The sequence below is a fragment of the Corylus avellana genome, unplaced genomic scaffold (genome assembly GCF_965113065.1).
Source record: "Corylus avellana unplaced genomic scaffold, dhCorAvel1.hap1.2 HAP1_SCAFFOLD_180, whole genome shotgun sequence".
Classification (NCBI taxonomy): Eukaryota; Viridiplantae; Streptophyta; class Magnoliopsida; order Fagales; family Betulaceae; genus Corylus; species Corylus avellana.
In genome coordinates this window covers 25,001-30,000 of record NW_028290572.1, presented here as the reverse complement: position 1 = coordinate 30,000, position 5,000 = coordinate 25,001, and the positions used below count along the sequence as shown (strand labels likewise).

The 5,000-nt window shown below is 32.8% G+C and overlaps 2 non-coding genes across 2 annotated transcripts; one reads left to right on the top strand and one right to left on the bottom strand.

Moving 5' to 3' along the window:
• Nucleotides 1-965: 965 nt before the first annotated feature.
• TRNAT-UGU (transfer RNA threonine (anticodon UGU)) lies at nt 966-1,038 on the top strand. The gene has a single exon. It is a non-coding gene; the product is annotated as a tRNA-Thr (tRNA).
• Nucleotides 1,039-2,288: 1,250 nt separating this feature from the next.
• On the bottom strand, nt 2,289-2,375 carry TRNAS-GGA (transfer RNA serine (anticodon GGA)). The gene has a single exon. It is a non-coding gene; the product is annotated as a tRNA-Ser (tRNA).
• Nucleotides 2,376-5,000: the final 2,625 nt, after the last annotated feature.

Sequence of the window (5,000 nt, the reverse complement as noted above, 5' to 3'; positions counted from 1 at the left end):
CTTAAATTTGTTTTATTTGTTTTGGGAAAACAGGATTTGGCTCAGGATTGCCCATTTTTAATTCCAGGGTTTCTCTGAATTTGAAAGTTATCACTTGGTAGGTTTCCATACCAAGGCTCAATCCAATTAGTCCGTAGCGTCTACCAATTTCGCCATATCCCCCATTTTTTGTTTTGTTGTTTTAAAATTAGGATCTCATTATGATTATGATGCCCCTCCTCCCCTTTTTCTTTTTCCTTTTTTTTCCTTTCATTTATATTCTGTTATTGTTTTTTCGGAACCATTGAATGTATTAGATACCGATTCCTATATCGAATCGTGTTTACTCCTATTTTTTTTTATTGTTTATCTCATTTCATCTCTATCGGAGATCTAGTGTTGGTCCAATCAGAAATGATTCTAACATTTCTGTATCCGCAATTCAATATAGATGTATATATACCAATATATATTATACACGCCCTCCTTTCTTTTCTATCATTTTTCTCGTGTAATTTGAAATACTCGAACGGTCGATTCTTTCTTTTTTTTTCGTCTTATCTTCTATTTTTCTGACTGAAAACAGAGGAATCTTTCATTATGATCTGGATTGCATTTATCTCGATTACACCCTTCTCTTTCTTCTTTCTCATTTTCTTCTTCTCCTTTTCATTTCCTTAAAGCAGACCCTCTAGAACATAACTCAAAATGACTAAAAAAAAGTAAATTTATTAATACTTTAATATTAAAATATTAATTAATAATTAATTCAATTTATAATTGATCTAATTAGAATTATTAGATTATTTTTAGAATATTAATCGTTATGTTCTATAATCTATTCATTCAAATATTTATTTGAAATTCTATTCTATATTTATATTCATTAGATTTCTATTCATTATGAAAACTAAGAATGAACAGTTAATAATTAAGATCCCAGTAGTTTACTAAATTCCTATATATGTACAATTTTTGTTATGTGAGCCCGCTTAGCTCAGAGGTTAGAGCATCGCATTTGTAATGCGATGGTCATCGGTTCGATTCCGATAGCAGGCTTTTCTTTATTTGTTTGATTTTTTACATAACATAATTGATAATGTGAAATCAAAGAATATTGAAAAGGCTTCTTTCCCTTTTTCCAAGAGTCACCGATCTACTGTGTCGTAGGAACCTACAATTAGAAATTAGAGGAGCTCGATCTCGGTATAACAAATCAAGAAAAGAATCTTTAGTTTTTTTAGACATATACAAATACAATAAGGTCCGGATATTTATACAATTCATCTAATTATTCTTTGTGGTACAATACTTTAGTAGATTTCGCTTTATTTATTATCATTTAGTTTAGTTTTAATTTATGAAATTTCAATAAAATAAGGAGTCTTTATGTCGCGTTACAGAGGGCCTCGTTTTCAAAAAAATACGCCGTCTGGGGGCTTTACCGGGACTAACTAGTAAAAGGCCTAAAGCCGGAAGCGATCTTAGAAACCATTCACGTTCCAGTAAAAAATCTCAATATCGTATTCGTTTAGAAGAAAAACAAAAATTGCGTTTCATTATGGTCTTACAGAACGACAATTACTTAAATACGTTCGTATTGCCGGAAAAGCCAAAGGGTCAACAGGTCAGGTTTTACTACAATTACTTGAAATGCGTTTGGATAACATCCTTTTTCGATTGGGTATGGCTTCAACTATTCCCCAAGCCCGCCAATTAGTTAACCATAGACATATTTTAGTTAATGGTCGTATAGTAGATATACCAAGTTATCGCTGCAAACCCCACGATATTATTACAGCGAGGGATGAACAAAAATCTAGAGCTCTGATTCAAAATTATCTTGATTCATCCCCCCGCGAGGAATTGCCAAAACATTTGACCCTTCAACCATTCCAATATAAAGGATTAGTCAATCAAATAATAGATAGTCAATGGGTCGGTTTGAAAATAAATGAATTGCTGGTTGTAGAATATTATTCTCGTCAGACTTAAACCTAATTAAAATAAAACAATAAAACAAGGGTTCGGACAATTTTCCCTTTTCGCCTAAGCAAAAAGACCCATCAAAGTAAGGAGTTTGATACGGGGATTTTTCTCCCATTCATGGATCACGGATCGGTAGGGAGATTCTCATTCCCTGTTGTCTACTCTTTCCAGTATGTTATTTTCTGTACTGCGGAACATAGGAATAAAGAATCTATATCAAAATAAAGAAAGGTCTAACTTAACCGTTGGAATAATGGTATCCATTGTTATTTGCTTTGATACATTGCTGTTAATAAGATTGGTGAATTAGGTGAAAGGTACGGAAAGAGAGGGATTCGAACCCTCGGTAAACAAAAGCCTACATAGCAGTTCCAATGCTACGCCTTGAACCACTCGGCCATCTCTCCTACATAATGATTATGGCCCAGAAACCGAGTGAATAGTGAGTCATTCATATTAGATTTTTTGATAGGTACGTACAGTCAATTCTAACTATAAAAAAAATATAGAAAACTTTTCATCAAAGAAAAACCCTTCCTTCAAGGGGGGATAAAAATAATTTTTTTTTGTGAAAAACTGTTAAAAAAAGATATATATCTATTCATTTCATTCTTGCGAAGACGGCGCTCCCATCTTTTCCAATAGTTATTCTTTTTACTTACAATATTTATACCAAATTAAATCAATGAATTAGAACGAATCAATTGATCTATTTTTTTTTTTATTTTTATGTTATTTCGTACTGTACAATTTCTTTGTTTGTGGGATCATTTTCCCACAAGAGGTAAGTAAAAGAAATTATAGAATGGATTGCTACCTATGCCCAGATCTCGGATAAATGGAAATTTTATTGATAAGACCTTTTCAATTGTAGCCAATATCTTATTACGAATAATTCCGACAACTTCAGGAGAAAAAGAGGCATTCACCTATTACAGAGATGGTGCGATTTGATGTTTTTTCTTTAACCGATTTCAGTCTTCGGAGAAAGATACATTATTTGGGAGAGAAATAAAAGATTATTGAAATAAATCTACGCTTATTGTGAAGGTGAAGTTGTAAATAAAACAATTCCTTCTGTCGTGTATCCCCGATTAATGCAGCCTCAGATGCTTCAATTTTAGATTCTAGTATTGAGCGAAAGGTTACACCTATGGGTTAGGTCAACCCTACTTCACTAGTACCAATAGGCAGCATAGGGAAAGAAGCACTACGCCTAGGAATCAACAATACGAAAACTTTGTTATAAATTATACCTTTTCTTTATCGGAATCGGGATTAACAAGAATGGTTGGTACAACAAATATCCATCTCGTTCGTATTTTGGATACCCGTATAACCATCGAAGACTGTTGAAGTGACTAATTCCCGGAAATTAAGGGTGTTAAGAACAAAGAAATTGTTAGAGTTATCATTTTTATTTAGTACCAAGATACTTGATGTTAAGAAAAGATCTTTTACAGGAAGGTTGGTTAGAGATTTCTTGTAAAAACACTAGCCCCGTTCGGTTCATAATGAAATTATTTCAATCTTTTTTGATGATTCCATGTATTATTCTCATTATGCACATAAAAAGGGAGGAGCCGTATGAGATGAAAATCTCACGTACGGTTCTGGAACGGAGATTCTTTGAATCGAAGACGACCGCAACGGATGTCGGCTCAATCCGAAGGAAATTATGCGGAAGCTTTACAGAATTATTATGAAGCTATGCGACTAGAAATTGATCCTATGATAGAAGTTATATACTCTATAACATAGGTCTTATCCACACAAGGAACGGAGAACATACGAAAGCTTTGGAATATTATTTTAGGGCACTAGAACGAAACCCGTTCTTACCACAAGCTTTAAATAATATGGCCGTGATCTGTCATTACGTGCGACTATCTCCACTATAGAAAGAAAAAAAAGGAAGAAAGAGCAAATCCGCTAATAAATACTAGAAAATAGGCTTTCTACATATCATATCTATCGTGTCCAAAACAACGATTTTTATCAGCTGTAGCAAAGAAAAAGAAAGAAACTTCATAGAAGTCCAAATAGGAAGAAATAGGTATGCCTAGATCCTTTAGTCTATGGATAAAGAAAGGATCTAATTGATAGAAAGAATAAGCACCGTAAAGATCAATTAGTGAGGTTTTGGGCCGATACAATAAGAACTGCTTACTTATGTCACGATATGAGATAAAAGTTAGGAATCAACTTATGTAATAGAGTCGATCCCCTAAGGTATTGAGCAGCGGTGTAGAATCAGATCCCAAAGATAGTAAGTCTTTTCTTTCTTATGAAAGAAAGTCTTTTTCAAAGATTCTATAGAAATTTATATATGAAACCGAGATAGTTACCTTTTAGAAAATTCTAATGATAGTGAAAATGCCTATGCTTTATTCTTCTGAAGGTGGGAAAAAAGATAAAACTAAAACTGATTAAATTATTAATCAAAATTAAAGTTTGAAACTCATGCAATTAATCTCTTTTGGTTAACTCGAGAAAAAAAATGAGATAGATCTATGAGAAATCTCATTCAATTATTCAATTATATAATTATATATTATGGTAGATTAAAAAATGGGACACCAAAAGAATTGACTGCTGAGCCGTATGAGTAGGAAACTCTCAAGTACGGTTCTAAGGGAAGGAATTTAACTGCCTATTCCGACCGGGGAGAACAGGCCATTCGACAGGGAGATTCTGAAATTGCAGAGGCTTGGTTCGATCAAGCCGCTGAGTATTGGAAACAAGCTATAGCGCTTACTCCAGGTAATTATATTGAAGCACAGAATTGGTTGAAGATCACAAGGCGTTTCGAATAAGAGCGCTCTGTTTATTTCTTATTTTATTTAGTATTATTTAGAATTTTTATATTTTTCTATTTACTCTTTATAATAATCTTTATATTTATAATAAAATAAGAAATTCTATTTGTTATAATAAAATTGTTTTGTAAAATAGTTTTGTTTGTTGTCCCCATCAGTCAAATAAAACGGTTCTCTGGAAAGAACCAATCAAAGAATTTCATTATATCCCTT